This window comes from Dasypus novemcinctus, chromosome 18, assembly GCF_030445035.2.
Source record: "Dasypus novemcinctus isolate mDasNov1 chromosome 18, mDasNov1.1.hap2, whole genome shotgun sequence".
NCBI lineage: Eukaryota > Metazoa > Chordata > Mammalia > Cingulata > Dasypodidae > Dasypus > Dasypus novemcinctus.
The window spans coordinates 30,094,537-30,113,296 of NC_080690.1; positions in this window are offsets into that span (position 1 = coordinate 30,094,537).

The window sequence follows — 18,760 nt, forward strand, 5'->3', positions numbered from 1 at the left end:
TATGGGAATTTTAAGAATTCCATGTGTGCCATGACATTTTTTCTAATAAAATCACCCCAATTCTTACTCCAGCATCAGAGTAATGCCACCCATTTTGATATAACTTTTTCATATTAAATGTTCTAATGTTTACATTTACTCGTTTACTAAAGGAACATTTTTTTTCCAGTATAAAAGCTGGATTTGTACTTATTTGATTGCTGTAGAGGCAGAATATTTCCATATGTAATTTTCAAGCAGTATTTCCTCTTTTGTAAATTGCCCATTCAGAACCTCATTTTGAATGCACGAAAGCAATGTTGTCAATTTCTAGTTTACTATTTAAAAATATGATTGCTCTGTGGTTAGTCAGTAAAGATTATTTGCGAAATCTCATCATTCTCTAGTTACACCGCTCACAAAATTCAGTTAAATAATCTTGAATGAAACAATAATGGCAACTCACTTCTTCCATACCCCCTACAAATATACATCCTCTTCCCCACAATTTCCCCCTTAAGTAACCTACAGAGCAATTTATTATACAGCATCAGGAAATATGGGCCCTGAACTCGCTTCCATCTATGTGCAGGTTGACCTGGGTCACTGAACATAGGAAATCCCTGTGGGGTCCCCATCCTCATTCTTCTTCCTCTGTCTCTAAACAATTAACAGTGGCAAAAGAAGAATGTGGTGGTGACCGCATCCAGAAACTGATTTCCATGTAAAGGTGCTGAGATAAGAGAAAATGGTTTGAATCTTTGGGGGAGAAAAACAAATTAGGATGTATTAAAATGACTCTGGACTTACTGATATTCTACTATGGAACTATTGTGATTAGTAATGGAGGAAATTGTAGCATTGATGTGGAGAAAGTGGTCACAGAAGCTGCTGAGGGTAGAGAGAGGGAAGAAGAGATATGATGTGGGGGCATTTTCAGGACTTGGAGTTGTCCTGGGTGGTACCGCAGGACAGATGCTGGGCATTGTATTGTATGTCCTGCCATGGCCCACTGGGTGGACTGGGGGAGAGTGTAAACTACAATGTAAACCATTATCCATGTGGTACAGCAGTGCTCCAAAATGTATTCACCAAGTGCCATGAATGTTCCACAATGATGAAAGAGGTTGTTGATGTGGGAGGAGTGGGGTGAGGGGGGTGGGGAGTGAGGTAACAAGCATGCTACCATCATTGGGCAGGCCCAGCACGTTGAGATGAGACCTCGTCTCCTGCCGGGTGAGTGCTTGGTGCGGGTAGATTGTCGCCCCCCTGCTACTCTTGCCCATAACGGCTGCCTCCTCTATCTCCACCCAGCATCCGGTCTCCATAGGGGCCACCCTAAGGTAATTGGCCTGCCTCTCCTGCGCCTCACCAGAACCCAACCCACAATTTCCCCTTATCTTCTGCCCCAGCCCCCATATACCCCCCCCCCGCCCCCCGCCAGAATGATAACCTCACCTCTGCCCCTTTACCTAGCAACAGCCTCCAACAACCAATCGGAGGTCGCCTTCAGCTTAAGCCAATCCGCACCCCACACGACGCCCCTTACCCTCGTACCTCACTCCCAACCATCCCCCAGCTAATTAGCAGCCTCCCCTCACATACATTGCCTTATTTGGCTTTGCCTTGCTACCGCCAGCGCCCTAGCCTATATAAACGCTTGTCTTCCTCAATAAAGCAGACGAATTGCCACCACTCTCCATCTCCGCAGCATTCTTCGCGCCGCTGTGTGTCCGCCCTTGACACCACCCGCGAGCCGCTGTGCGCCCTCAGGGGGTATATGGGGACCTCATATTTTTTGAATGTTACATTTTAAAAAAATAGAGAAAAAATATATATAATATCCTTTTTAAAAAATCTCTGGTTTGAGAAATATTTGTGCTTCACCATGAGCTCAAGAGATAAATAAAAATGTAAATGAACAAATAAAATACATTTATTTTTGTTAGAAGACAGAATCATGAAAATCCAATGGTATCAGTTTTACATGCCCTTTTTCTCTCTCTGTTTATCATGATAATTTTCAAAGGTATTAACTTACTGTTTCCACTGCTGACTTAGATGAGTACACATCAACTGAAATATTTGAAAAATCTAAAATAGCTGATGTTCCTTTGTTGGTCAGTACACACATTCACCATAGATAAAACAGAAGGGGTAAGCTGCTGGCCAGTTCAATATAAAGTGAATTTTTCTAAAACATAAGTTGGTTTTCTTATCCAATTGCCCTGAAGAATTGTAGATGTGTTCATGGAGGACAACAGAAAACTCAATAAGAAAATTGTACAAAAAGTTTTTACTTTTTCAGTTCATATTAAAATGAAATAAAATGAAAATGTAACATAAGACTCAATATAAATTTGACTCTGACTATAACACAAACTATTAGTTAGTAATAATCTCCCACCTAGAAGGTGAATAAATGGAATGAAAATTAATTTCTTTGTCAAGATCCTTTCCTACATTGTACTGTTTCCACCCGATATTTTTATATCCATTTATTTTTAACCCTTTGACTTTAATTTCCTTGATTACAAAATAAGACTAATGTCCCTTATACCATTGCATCTCTATGAGGAAAACAAGAAGAGTTATATGTAAATTGAATACTATGATGCTTAGTAGGTATTCTTTAAAGTGTATTTCATAAGAACTATAAATTATGTACAGCATAATCCCTAAATTTTTAGTCTTTTTTAGAGTTGGGGCAATGGAAACCTTATACTCTTCTAACATTTGAGAGTTACAGTGGCCAAACCTAAGAACGACAGTCTCCATCTTGAAAGCATAAAGGATTCAATTGATTCATTTTCCTCAACAATGTCCCCCTCTTTAGAGAGGATCAGCACAGTGAGATACATAAGTAAATGTCTTTTTTGATCTTTGATGAAGGGAAATGCTAGTTGTGCTTTTAAACACATGTGGCTGGAAAAGAGATAGGGAATGACATTTTAGGTTCCACAGTAAAAGAATTGAGTAGAATGCTTAAGGAAAATGCAATGGGACCTATTAAGGATGTCTCACAAATCAAGCCTTTGTTAGGTGCCTCTGTGACTGCAAAGCTGTCAGGATTTGTTTAGCTAATGATTCTAACTTGTTAAAATTTTAACCATGGCTTCTTGTGTTGTGTTTCAAAGGATTTATAAAGTTCCTTTTATTGTTTGTTTCCTGTGTGTGAAAAAATTAGCTCATATGAGTATTTCTTGTCATCTAACAACATAAGGGCAGTTATTCAACAGCTCTTTATGTCCTTTCATCCTCCCCTTCCCAGCTTAGCTATCTGTTCTCCTTCTTGCAGACTACTCTCTCCTGACTTTTACTTGGAGTTCTGGACTTCACCCTGGATGAATACAGCATAAGCATACAAGTACGCAGGTGTTAGGGAAGAGCAGTGGAGATGGATGAGAGAGAATGCCAATCTGTTATTTTGGGGGGTTAGAGTGAAATCATTGAAAGAGATGAACATTTATAGAAACAGGTCGCTAAGAAATTCAGTTATATTATTCATTGTAGTCCTAGGAGATAGTTATTTTTTGTATTCATTTGCAGCACTTTAAGAAGGTTAGGTAATTTATTCAATGCATACAACTGGTACTTTTCTAATAAACTCTGATTTCTTTTCAGATATGTGTGTATATATTTTTCAATTGATAGAGTTATTCATTTAATTAAATCTAAACATCCAATAATAACATATGACTTCTGAGAATTAAGTAAAATAATGGCTGTAGACAGCTTAGTAATGTTTCAGGAAACAACCTTTGAGGTTCTTGTGTTTCCATTTTATAGATGAAGAACTGAAGCTTGAGGGAGTTAATTAACTTGCCTAAGTAAAGGCAGCTAGTAAATGACGTGACTTGTGACTCTTTGAATTATGTGAATCCCAAAAAATATTTTGTTTTTGAACTAATACATTCCAGTGGGTGTGCAGTCCTTGGATTGCATCATATTCAGTAAAAAGGCCTTTGATCAGATCACTTGATTAGATCACTTTAGAGCTTTTGATTGGACTGAATCAGTAAGGTGTAACCCAGGTTGGGTCTCTGCACTCTTGCTGGGTCTTATATAAACAGAGAACACAGAGAGAAAGAGAAATAGAGAAAGGGAGCTCTGCCATTTTGACCTGCCTTGTGTGAGAGAGTACTCCAGGTTCGTCTATAGCTGCAGAAAGAGAATCCCCAAGAGGCACTAGGAGGTGAGGCCCAGGGAAAGATGCCTGACTGCCTACAGCTGAGCTCAAGGAGAAAGTAAAGAGAGACAGATCCTCCAGGATCTGCTAGTAGCTGAGTTTGGTGAGAAAACATCTTTGATAATGCTTTGATTTGGACATTTTCATAACCTCAGAACTGTCAGTTTTCACTCTAATAAAATTTTCATTATAAAAGCCAATCCATTTCTGGTAATTTTGCATCATGAGCTTTAGCTAACTAAGACATGAAATTAGACACATATATCTTAAATGTATTTCATAGTTCTTTCCTCCATAATGTAGTTTTTTGGGTACTTGTCCAGTATTGAATTTTATAAGTGATAAAAAATTAATAAAACTTGGTCTTTCCCTTCATTATGCTCAGAGTCGATCATGAGCAATAAAATTGGTTTTGAAAAATGACTGGGGTATAATGTAGATAGTGATGTAAATGTAATCACTATATAGTGAGGGAAATATCAAATGGGGTAGGAGAGGAAAGGATTTGAAAGAAATGGACAAGAAATGAATACACCTCCAGTCACTGTCTAAAGTGGTGGAAGTGGGTAAGAAAATTTTGTGTAAACAATTATTAACTCAATGACGGAGAACTGACCATAGAGTCATTGTAAAGAATGATGCTCTCAATTTGGCCCACAGAGACGCAATTACAATTTTAGTACTTTGATCTATACCTATTAAGAGATTTGGATATTTTTGGTCATTATTTTTCTATATTTTACTTTAGATTGAATATGAAGGGAAAATGTTTGGTGACAATTTTTAGACGAAAACAAACATGAATTAGGATGGCCCTTGTTTTACTTTCCAAAGCTGCTCAAACCAGATTCCATAAAATGGGTTGGCTTAAACAATGCAAATTTTTTAGCTTACATTTTGCGACCAGGAACATATTCAAATCAAGGAATCATCAAGGGAATACTTTCTTCCTCAAGACCTGCTGCTGTGATCCTTGGCTCGTTTGCCAAATGGCAAGGTACATGGCAGTATCTGCTGGTTTCTCCTTTCTCTTCTGGGTTTCATTGCTTTCAGCTTTCTCCTTCTATGGCTTTCTCACACTCTCTCTCTCGATTCCATTTATAAAGGACTCCAATAATAGGATTAAGCCTCATTCGGAATGAGGTAGGTCACACCATAACCTAAGTAGTCTTATCACAAGATCCTACTTACAATGGACTTACAAGTGCAGGAATGGATGAGATTTAAGAACATGTTTTTCTGGGTACATACAGCTTCAAAACACCACAGTTCTTAATGTACTTGATATTTTTAACCACTTGGAAGAACCTTTAAAATAATTAGCATATTATGTTCCCTTCAATATAGAAACTACATTTGGAAAAAATACATTAATTATATAATAACTGTTAGAAATGCAATTTCAATCCTCCTGTAGTTGTTAATGGGGTATTTTCTTTCCTGATTATACTCACTTGGCATTTTTAAAAGGGAAGAATTTGGGGAGTTATTCAGACCTACATTTAATCCCTGCCTCTTCTGCTTATTTGCTTTGTCAGTAAACTTAATAAAACTGTTTCTTCATCTGCAAAAAGAAAGTTTTGCCTTCAAGAGATTAGTATAGATGGATTTATTTAAAATACCCTGGTTTTTGGTTTCTATTGGCAAATGTTAGGATATTGTCCTAAAGTAAAATGTCTGCTATTGTGCCCAGTGTGTATTTAGTATTTAAAACTTACAGATTTCCTACACCTCACTATTTCCCCCAAAATTAATAGAGCATATTAATTTGTATTATTTTAGTTTTCATTCATTTGATTTCCAAGCAGAGGCTGAAGAGCTCTCCATTTTTCCACTTTCCCACTCATCATACATTATGATTAAGCCAAAGGAATTTTCTGCATTTCTGCATTTTTTCCTTACTGTGTCACCTGTAAACTATAAGAAACACTAGTCATACATAGACAAATCAAAACATGCAGCAGCAATGATTTGTAAACAATGGAAAAGTCATCAATGTAATTAAAGACTGGCTCAGCAAGGAAGACAATGAATTTAAGTTTAATGAATAAATGAGTGACTCTGCTAATATTTACATTTAATTTTCTCGCCAGAAGAATGTAGGAAGAAGATTTTAAAATTTCAATGGATAAAAATGAATTTTGAAAGTATTTTTTTCAGAGAAGGAAATCTAAACACTTGAGAAGGAGACTAGAGTTATATGTAGAAGCAGAAGGGCATGTGATGAAAAGGAAGATAATTGTACCAAAAATACTAGAGTGCTAGAAATTCATTAGTGGTGTGATTTGGCAATGGATTAAGGGGGTAGAAAATAAACACTTGGTTTTTCTTAGATTTTTGAGAGATATGCTATTTGTGTTCTTTGATGGGCTGCTTTGCAAGAGAATAATGTAATTTTCAAAATAAATGTGTGAGTTTATCTTTCCCATTTTAAGTGTCATAAGGACAAAAGAAAAGAACAGAAGAGATATAGGTTATATTGAGCACCTGCCAATTTCCAGGCACTTTGCTTCCGTGATCTCAAATCATAGCCACATCATTATGTAAGGTAGATAGATACCATTAAGAGAATTGAGACTCAGAAATTATTTGATATAATATTCAAAGTCACAGAGCTAACACCTGAGGAGGCAGGGTTAGCATCTAAGTAGGTCAGATTCAAAAGTCCATGCTTTTCCATTTCACTGCTTTGCCTCAAAGGAAGAAAATTGGTCAGATTTGTTATCAGTTTACTCTTTTCTATCATCTTGCAAAGACCTAAGTGCCCAGATCAAGGAATTTGCTACTATCTAAATAGGAAAAACTCCCACCCAGGGCTCCAACATCCAATCAATGAATGTAACCATCAAAAAGGATTCATGTGGGCCCTGAAAAATATCATTGTAGAGGTCAGGTAGTGTCCATTCAAACATGGTCCTGAGGAGCAACTAAAGGACACGTTTGTCCTGCCTGAGAGGTAACTCTTCATTGTGGGGACAGATGCCTCTTATTAACGGTCCCTGCCACTGGTGTATCTTTGGGTCATGGAGCAAACCTCTTTAAGTCAAGTCTTGAGAATCTGGTTTCCACCTAATTAATTATATCACTCCTAGGGCAAAGGTACAAGTCACTTCTCTCCATACTTAGAGTCATGTGCTTTGCTTTTTCATTTGTCCATCAGTTTTTTGAGCCCTTCTAACTGAAAGCAGAACTGAGAATGATTGTTATTGGGCCACACACAAAATAAAAATGGAGTTTCTGGACCTTCAATATGAAACACCTGAGGCTTACCTTGGTAACTCCCTCTCGATAACTTGCCCCTCACCCTTTTTCACTTGAAAAAAATCTAATAAAATTTCCTTCTATTCATAAGAATTCAATAAAATCTCGATCTAACAACACTGAGGCAATATTATCAATGCAATGAACCAATTATTATTTTTTTTTAGCATGCTATTCGGCAGATTTAGTTTAGGGGCAGGGTGTTTCCTCCCTGACCTAATGTTTTATGTTTTTAATGTTGTTTACTTTAATTTAGATTCAAATTATGCTCCTCCTCCAAGATCTAGCTGCACTGTTAAATGTCCTCAGTAGTGGGGGTCGGGAAGAGGGAGGTAAAAACATTGTTTTCATGTACAATCTCATAATTAAAGATTATTCTTATCCTTAAAAAGAAATTAGATTTGGAAACAACTGGGTTATTATATTGGTCCATTTTAGACACGAAGGAGACACAAAGATCTATATTTTATTTTATTACATTATATTCTATGCTATCCTACTATACTTTATTGGCTGAGAAGATTTTCAGGCACAAGATCACACCTCTCTCTCTAATCTTTCTTTTTAATAAGAATATTCTTGTAAAATATGAGACCTTTATACTGTTTGATATCATGCAAACTTTTTTGTGTGTAGGGTTGGGCGAGGGAGGTATGTTTTATACAATCTCAGAAACCTGCCAGTTTATTGGAAGACATGTTTTTCATTGTTATGTATTTGGTATATAATTCAGCTGTGTATGATAGTGTGTCCAATATTTTGCATTAAAACATGTTATTGTACCTTAAAAATGATTATTTTCACAAAATTAGTGCTCCTCCCAGGTGCAAGTGGATAGAAGATGGTGTCAACACAATCCATGGATGATTTGAACAGATTCAGTTTGTGCTATTTTTTTTTTAATTGAAAATGTCTGATGTTGCAGCTGTTACTAATCACCTGACTGCTTCAGGAAATTTTAAAGTGTTATTAATCCAGTGACAAAGTTTACAGTTATCTATAGTATATAAATATAAATGCATATCATCAATATTTCCAAATGATGTTTGGTCTTACTTTTCCAGGAATAGAAACATTGTCAGTTTTAGATTAATTTTAATAGGAATTAATGGCTCCTTAAATAAATCATTGTTGATAAGCAACACTTTCAGAATCAAGTATTCTCAGATGGGTGTTTGTCACTGGGAGAATGTCTGTAGATATTTATATCAATTGCTCATTAACTTACTCTTTTATTTAAAGAGTTAGCTTTATGACATCCTGAGGAATTTTTTTTTTTAATTCTGTTAAATACTATAGGCAAGACACCGTACTAGGAAGTTGACACATTTTCAATAAAATTTCTCACTATCACTGTGGGACAGCAACTATTGTCCTTATTTTATGTAAGAGAAAATGAGGGATAGCAAAGGTTCAAGTGTTGCCACAGAATACGTGGTTATGGTGATATGAGGAGACAGGAATATTTCAGAAGTAACTGTTACTTACATTTCTCTGTTATACATCAGGTGCTTCATAAAGAACATCTCCTTTAATCTCCCCAGCCCTCCATAGACAGATGTGCTCTTAATTAAATAGAATTTACCCAACATCTTTTATAAATACAGAAACTTCATCAGATAATTATCATCATAAAATCTTATATTCTGCATGACAACCTGGCAATACGGGAGAGAAAGAATGCCAAATAGTTTTCTTTTTGGATTATTAACATTCATGGCTTTTTAAACTAATCACAACTCAGCATTTGAAAACTTTTTATGCTTAGAGTAGTTTATCATAAACAGACATTTTGGAAGGTCCCTCTAGTCAAACATGAGTTCTTCTAGTGAATTAAAACCAACTATATTTACAGGTATCTTAAGTTTTTCTAATCTAAGTGACAGAAAAATTGTCAAGGAATATATAAAGTCAACCATGCACTGATTGGTGATGATGGCCTCTGTCAGAAATATGTTCCTAATTCAGAAACTAAATTCATGGTAATCTTTGATTTTTTGCTTATTTTATAAGATTTCAGATTTTAGGCCCTCAGCTAAGAAAATACATGTGCCCTGTTTATCCACAGGCAGACAACTCAGGCATCCTTCACGGGTGATCTGGACACTGCCTCAACCAGAGTCCCAATCCTGGCAATCAGGTATCAGTTTAAACTTGAATTACAGTCCCAGTGGTGAAAGGTCAGAGCTTCATGGACTTAGCAGTCTATCTTCTTTGCTCTATTTATCCAACTGTTAATAGTGAAAGTTTTTTTATACTTGATGCTTTGCTCCCTTTCCTCAACATCAACTACACCCATCAACCACACACAAACTACACACACACTCACAGACACACCTACACACACCAGTCTGCATATTCACATTGTGTAAGTTAAACGATGTCGTGTATACATGTCTTTTTTTTACGAAATCCTTAGAACTATGGCAACTAGAGAACACCCTTAGTCTATTGCCAAATGGATGAACAGGCCTACTACTTTGGAAACAGGGAGGTTTGACAAAATAATGTATTGAACCTCAATCTAATATTTTACTAGTAGCCTGTGGCAGGTATGGTGATATGTGTCTTTTATAAATTGCCTAATGCAACCCCAGAAATCATGTTTGAAGTTGCTATCAATATTCTTATGTACAAAGGAGGAAACTGTTTTATAGGTGTTATGTAAATTATGTAGTCATTCCATCTTCCCCCCACCCTGGTTGTCTGTTCTCTGTGTCTATTTGTTGCGTTTCTTTGTCCGCTTATGTTGTTGTCAGCAGCATGGGAATCTGTGTTTCTTTTTGTTGCATTATCTTGTTGTGTCAGTTCTCCATGTGAGGCACCATTTCTGGGCAGGCTGCACTTTCTTTCCCGCTGGGCGGCTCTCCTTATGGGACACACTCCGTGCGCATGGGGCTTCCCCATGCAGGGGACACTCCTGCGTGGCAGGGCACTCCTTGCGTGCAACAGCACTGCGCAGGGGCCAGCTGCACATGGGACAAGGAATTCCGGGTTTGAACCGCGGACCTCCCATGTGGTAGACGGACGCCCTAACCACTGGGCCAAGTCCGCTGCCATGGAATTTTTAAAATATTTCTATCTTATTCCAAAAACACAAGATTTCTATTTAATGGAGCAAACTGGAAAGATGAAAAATGTAAAATGAAAAAATTAAAATGATATATAATGACAAGGCAAAAAAGTGTCCAAATCGCCCAAGCTCAAATGCTCCTATTTTAGAGTAGGTGGTTATGCATCTAGAAATTTCAAGCTCCAAAAGAAGAAATTGATAATTATATACAGCCATACCAGTCACCATCATACACTTTGTAATCTGGTTATTCTTACATTTTATATAATGTTGGGAGATATATCTAGTTGTTATCTGCTTTATATCTAGAGAATAATAGTTTCAATTGTACTTATATCCATTGTTTGTCTCTCCATATCAATTTTCTACCCTTCTTCATTCTACTTGGTACCTCAGAAGCTGACCTACATGGACTAAGTCAACAAGGCCTCTTTCCATTTTTCCTGCTTCTCTATTCTTGTCTCTTCTTCTCTCTATTTTTGTACATTCTGCATTGTAAAGTTCACATTGTAAACATCACTAAAAATCATACTCAAGGATAGAACTTACTCAAGTGGGTAGAGGAAGAAAAGGTGACTGGATAAAGAAACTTTTGTTTTCCTTCTAGTGTAAACTATGCTGTTGTGTCAGGAGAGGGCATATGTTGAACAAATCTTCTATACAAATTCAGTTTCAAGGGGTCCATAGAGAAAGTGTAGTCCATTCATGGAACCCTACACCCATAAAGTCACGGGCCTCAAGTTTAAAACCACTGAGCGGAGTAGAAAATTTATGGCAAAAGAAATACAAATGTTGAGGAGAAATATAATCTATATCCATAGAGTAAGGAAAGAGCCATTGATAACATCTTGGAATGTGTATACTATAAGCAGTCACATATATAATTTTATCTGTAACCCAAATCTACCTATGTTATATATATAAATAAATAAATATAAAATGTATATAAAATTTTGCTCTCACATATCATGACATTTGTTCTGTCATTTTATATGCTTTAAAATGGGAGTTTTAATGGTTTTTAAATATACCATTATAAGGCTTATTTTAATTTATTTGTCAATTTTCTTTAGACATTTAGGTTACTTGAATTTTTAAACACTGTAGCTTCTATAAAAATGAAATGTATTTTTCCCTATATCTGCCACTTCCCTGATAGATTACTAGACAACTACTTATTGGATGAAATTTCTAGTTTTCTGTTGTACATTGCCAAAGTGATTTCTAGAGAGTTGGAATCTATTTACTCTTCTACCAGAAAGATATGAATGAACTTGTTTCTCCATAAAATCTCCAGCAATTTTTCAGGTGCTAATTAAATAAGTGAGAGAAATAACATATCGCTATTTTCATTTGTATTAAGGGGAAACATGTATTTCACATGTTTATTGACATTTTTATTATTTTTTAAAGTTTCAATTTTGGGCATTATTTCTTCATCATTATTTTTTAACTTTTTCATTTTGTGATTTCATGTGTATTTTTTAGCATTCTATTCCTGTATCCAAATAACAATATGTTCTTAGGAATTTCTGTCATATTATCATTGAGGTTTATGAATCTAATTGTGTGTGTGCGTATACTTGTATTCATTTATAAAGTTTCATATATTCCAGCATTTTCACACACATTTTACATCAGGTAAAGCATTATTGAAAGAATGACTAATACGAAGGAATAATCTAGTTTGAGCACTTAACATTTTCCTCTAAGTAGTGGAACTTTTAAATATGATTTGTTGGATTATCTATTCATATTTCTGTTGACTGTGATAGTCACCCCTCTTTCATCAAAAATATTTTATCTTCCAGATGGGTTTAAGGAATATTTCTGTTGTTTTTCCATTGATGGGGTTGATTTCTTCTACTGTGTCCAAATCTTTAAATCATTGTGGCTTTAGGGTGTGTTCTCACAGGTGATATGAAAAGAAGCCTCACTCTAGTTTTTCATTCATTCTGTTCAAAAGGCCCTATTTTTAAGTTGTTTTTTTAATTTCCAAAGAAACCGCTGCTATTTTGTAAAGTTTCTACAAATTACTATGTAAAGATAAAATTATTTATGATACATAATATACCCCTAAAAAACATCTGTGTTCTCCTGATTTATTCACATGTTCTTTTAGGACTTTTGATAAGGTCTGAAGTAATTTTCCCAAACATTCTGCTTCTTTCTCTAAATTCAGATTATATTTGTATAATGTGTGTAATTTGTTGATATTCTCAATGTTTAAATAAAATCATTGTTGAAAAATATGAAATTAGTTTTACACTGAACTTACCTCTGATTAATTTGCTGAACCACTATTTATTTGAAGATAATAAAAGATTCTTTTGATGAATGCTACCTGCATGTGTATTTTCGAGTAGATCTGTAACTCCGATTTCTCTGTATATAACAATTCCTGGCACTTCAAAACTATTGAATAGACAATTGAACAGTGAATGAATGAATGCATGAGTGAATTCTACATCTTACTGAAAAGGTCAGAACTTCCAAAATATTATTAAGGATATCTGATATTCTTATTACTGTTTCTTTTGTGTTCTATTTTTTAAAAAACTGCCTGATTAGTGCAGGTTTTCTTAAAATACTGTATTTAATTTTTGGTATTTGTAGGGTCTCTGAAACACCCTTGCTTTTATATATTTTGTTTATACATCTAAGCCCTTTCCCAATGAGACAGGCTTCCATTAAAAATAAAATTATTAAGGAAAATCTATTTACCCCTGTATTAGTCAGCCGAAGGGGTGCTGACACAAAATATCAGAAATCTGTTGGCTTTTAAACATAAAGGGTATTTATTTGGGGTAGAAGCTTACAGCCACCAGACCATAAAGTGAAAGTTATTAGTTCCCTCACCAAAGTCTGTTGCCACATGTTGGAGCAAGATAGCTGACATTCAGCCTTCCTCTTACTCTTTTTTTATTCTCTCTGTTTTTCTTTAAATGTTACATTCAAAAAATATAAGAGGTCCCCATATACCCCCCACCCCCATCATCCCACTCCTCCCCCATCAACAACCTCTTTTGTCATCATGGCACATTCATTGCATTTGGTAAATACATTTTGGAGCACTGCTGCACCACATGGATAATGGTTTACATTGTAGTTTACACTTTCCCCCAGTCCACCCAGCAGGCCATGGCAGGACATACAATGTCCAGTATCTGTTCCTGCAGTACCACCCAGGACAACTCCAAGTCCTGAAAATTCCCCCACATCATATTTCTTCTTCCCTCTCCCTATGGCTCAGCAGCTACCATGGCCACTTTCTCCACATTAATCCTACAATTTCTTCCATTACTAGTCACAATAGTTCCATAGTAGAATATCAGTAAGTCCACTCTAATCCATACTCTATTTCTCCATCCTGTGGACCCTGGGATGATTATGTCCACTCCACCCCTGTATCAAGAGGGGCTTAGATTCCACATGGATGAAGGATACAATTCTCATACTTGCAGTTATAGGCGTTCTTGGTTCCCTGTTGTGGTAGTTGATCTTCACCTTCCTGTTTTCTGGCTGGGGTAAGTCCAATAAACCCGGGGGTAGGAGTTACCAGTCTGCTGAGGTTCAGGGCCCAGCTGCCAAATGGACAGTCCAGAGATTCAGGTCTCCTGAGTATATACCAACCCCAGTGCCAACCACAGGTCCAGTAAAAGTGTCAGAAGAGGCGTGTGTAGAAAGGTCACATCTGAGTCCAACTCCATCACACTCAGGAACACAAACTCCAAAGAGGGCAAACTTACATGGCACTGAACTCCAGATCCATCTGCCATTACCATAGAACCTGTCAGTCTCTGTAGCCCTCAGGAGACCAGTACCTGTGGTTGTATCTACTTTGGCTGTCTCTGGGATCCTGCTGCGGCATGCATAAGAGTGAACACTCTGATGACCTCCCAAAACTTTTTTGGAGACTCATAGCCATAAAACAAAACAAAATAAAGTAAAACAGAAAACTCAGCATGTAAATGCATTACCTTACCCTCAGCATAGGACACTACTCCTAGGAATGAGCCTCCCTGGCACTGAGGGATTACTACCAAGCACCAGCTGATGATGTAACTAGAAAAAGACCTTGAATAAAAGGGTCAACTCAGACCAGCAGAATATCTCAGCCTACATTTAATATCAGGTGTTAAAAACTGCTTTTTGACCTTGAATAAAAGGGGAAAATGGAAAGGACAAGTGAGTTTATATGGCCTTACTCTTACTCTTAAGGCTCTGTGGTCACATCTTCTTCCAGTATCAGCTGTAGGCTGGGATAAGTCTTGTCTCTCTCCCATGGCTCATTTCCCTCTGGGCTCAACTGCTCTGTTTTTGCCACAAGGTCAGCTGTAGACTATGATGTTCTCTAGTCTTTGCCTCTCTCCTCTAGCTCCAATCTCTCCGAGCTCAGCTGCTCTACACTGTCCAAAAGGCCAGCTCTGAACTATCAGGAAAACGGCTCATCTTTCTTCCTGGGGCCTCTGCCATGTCTAAGGAACTGTCTCTTCCTCTGTGTTCTTCTCCTGAGCCTTTATTTCCTGGGGTTCCAGCATCCATAACTCCCAACTCAGACACTTGCCCTGTCTTTTATCCATGAGTCACCACCCACCAACGGGCGGGAACAGTTAACACCCTACTGATGTGACCCAATAAAATACCTAATCACAATTTAACCAAGTAAAAGTGGAACCTCAGACAGGCCAATGTACAAATATAATCCAATATCTGTTTTTGGAATTCACAAACAATATCAAACTGCTACCATCCCCAAAAGTGAAATGCCAGAAGAGTATCTTTTACAAAATATTTTTGAAGTATATCATTAACACATGCACATACATAAAAGTGTAGATTAAAACTTGTAAACTTACAAAACAAACATACATATAATCAAGAAGGATATTTTAACCTAAGTATTATTCTGATTGTTGGTTTATGATTAACCTTTTTATCTCTTTTGAAAAGATATCAAGGGAAAAAACCAATATTTATGAGGAATTGCACTTATATTTCATAGATTACATTTTCTATTCATTAAACTTTTCTCTATTATTAACCAATACAATATTGACTTATAGTAGATTAATAGATTACCTTTTGTTAACATATTGGTATTTTCCTGGGTTTACGTCTGTTAATTATGTGGGGTTTAATTTTTGATAATATGGCCATATGGATCTATTATATTTTCTGGTGTTTTACTTGATATCTCGTAAAATCAAGAAGACAAGGACCTGTTATATCCCAGACATTATTTAAGGTGCAAGAGACACAGCATTGAATAAGAAAGGCAAAAATTGTAGCTTATGGAATTTATACCCTAGTGAGGGAGAATAATAGGCTAAATTTTTTCAGGCTCTTATTTGTTCCGCAGCAGTTGACTGATAAGCAATATTTAGACTTTGTTCACACTCTTTCCATGCTTCTTCTTGAGGATAGAAGTATTATATGTATACAAAATCTAATGCTTTGAGTACCAGAGTTTGTTTAGTTCTTTGATGTTGAGGTGTAGATGAGGGTTGCTATTACAGCCTTCATCTAAGCTCCTAAAGTGATTATTACAACAAATTGAAGGAATTTTTGTATCCTTTATTGATTTTCTGGGGGTAGGGGAATATTAGGACCATGTGCTCAGCAATGTCAACTTCATTTTATCTTATGTGAAAAAAAAAAGACACATACAATGTTACAATGTTAAAAAAGAATAACAAATTTGAAAGGCTCCTAATTTCAAAATTTAGTAATAAAATATTCAAGAGAGTTGAATAGAATTAAGAGTCCAGAAGGAAACACATATGGGAATGGCTAACTGATATTAAACAAAGGGTCCAAGACTGTTCAATGGGAAAAAAATAGTCCTTTTTAAAATGGTGCTGAACAACTAGATGGCCACATGCAAAAGAAGGCTGTTAGGTCATTCCCTCAGTGTTGTTTGTAAAAATTGAAAGAAAAACAGTATTGTACTCTCAAAATACACCATGTTCATAAAGAATCAAAGACCTAAATGCAACATCCAATCTCTCAGAAACCATAAAAAGCCATAAAACTTTTAGAAGAAAATATGGAGGGAAATCATGTCCTTTAATTTGGCAAAGGAATCTTACATATGACAAGAGCATGAATACCAAAAGAAAAAGTAGGTAAATAATAAATTCATCTTTTTCCAAGCTAAAAGTGTTTGTGCTTAAAAGGCCACTATCGGACGGCAGACTTGGCCCAGTGGTTAGGGCGTCCGTCTACCACATGGGAGGTCTGCGATTCAAACCCCAGGCCTCCTTGACCCGTGTGGAGCTGGCACATGTGCAGTGCTGATGCACGCAAGGAGTGCCCTGCCATGCAGGGGTGTCCCCCGCGTAGGGGAGCCCCACGGGCAAGGAGTGCACCCCGTAAGGAGAGTCACCCAGTGCCAATGAAAGTGCTGCCTGCCCAGGAATGGTGCCACACACACTGAGAGCTGGCATAACAAGATAACGCAATAAAAAGAAACAGATTCTCGTGCCGCTGACAACAACAGAAGTGGACAAAAGAAGACGCAGCAAATAGACACAGAGAACAGACAAGCAGGGTGGTGGGGGGAAGGGAGAGAAATAAGTAAATAAATAAATCTTTAAAAAGAAAAAAAGGCCACTATCAAGAAAGAGTAAAGAAAATCCACAGAATGGGAAAAAAACATATATCTTACAAGGTACTTTTATGTAGAATATGTAAAAAAGCACTTAAAGCTCAATAACATAAAACCAAATAATTCAAAAAATGGACAAAGCATCTGAACAGACATTTCTCCAAAGAAGGTATACAAATGGCTGTTAAACACATTGTAGCAGCTTGATATAACTGATGAATTCCAAAAATAGATATTGGATTGGATTATGTTTGTAATCTGGTGTATTATTGGGTATGGCTGAGTTATGACTAGGACTTTGATTGGGCCATGTAATTAGGGATGACCAAGAGGTGGAAACTCACAGATAAAAGTCATGGCAAAGGACAGAGTTGGAGCTTTTGATGTGAGGGTTTCTGATGTTGGAGTTTTGATATTGGAGTTTGATGCTGGAGCCCTGGGAAGTAAGCTCACAGAGGAAAGAGAAGTCAGGCCCAGGAAGAAAGGAACCTTAAACCCAGAGAAAAGCAAGCCCCAGGAACTTAGGAACCCAGGACACCTGAACCCTCACAGACGTCAGCAGCAATCTTGCTCCAAATAGACTTTGGTGAGGGAAGTAACTTATATTTTATGGCTTGGTATCTGTAGGCTCCTACCCCAAATAAATACCCTTGATAAAAACCAATCAGTTTCTGGCATTTTGCATCAGCACCCTTTTGGCTAACTAATACACACATGAAAAGTTGATAGATGTTATTAATCATTAAGGAAACACAAATCAAAACTACATCATACCCACTATGATGGCAAGAATCAAAAATTCATATAACAACAAATATTGTTAATGTTGTGGAGAAACTAGAACCGTCATACACAGCCAGAAGGAATGTAAAATGATATGACCGCTTTGGAAAACAATCTTGAAATTCCTCAAATGATTAAACATAAAATTACCATATTCAGCAGCAATTATTCTACTCCTAGGCATATATCAATAGTAATGAAAGCATATGTGCACATAAGAACTTGGACACAAATGTTTATAACAACAATAAAATAGGCAAAATGTGGAAATAACAGAAATATTTGTCAAATGATGGTTAAACAAAATATGGTATATCTATGCAAAGAAATTATATTCAGCCATGAAAAGGAATGACATTCATTTTTTTTTTTTAAGATTTATTTTTATTTATTTAAATTCCCCTCCCCTCCCCCGGTTGTCTGTTTTCTGTGTCTTTTTGCTGCGTCTTGTTTCTTTGTCCGCTTCTGTTGTCCTGTTGTTGTCAGCCGCACGGGAAGTGTGTGGGGCGCCATTCCTGGGCAGGCTGCTCCTTCCCGCTGGGCGGCTCTCCTTATGGGTGCACTCCTTGCGCATGGGGCTCCCCTACGCGGGGGACACCCCTGTGTGGCAGGGCACTCCTTGCGCGCATCAGCACTGCGCATGGGCCAGTTCCACACGGGTCAAGGAGGCCCAGGGCTGGAACCGCGGGCCTCCCATGTGGTAGACGGATGCCCTAACCACTGGGCCAAAGTCCGTTTCCAGGAATGACATTCTTGAGACATGCTGTAAGACAGATATACCTTGAAAACCTTATATTAAATGAAAGAATCATTTTGCAAAAGACTACCGATTATATGTTTCCTTTTATATGAAATGTCCAGAAGA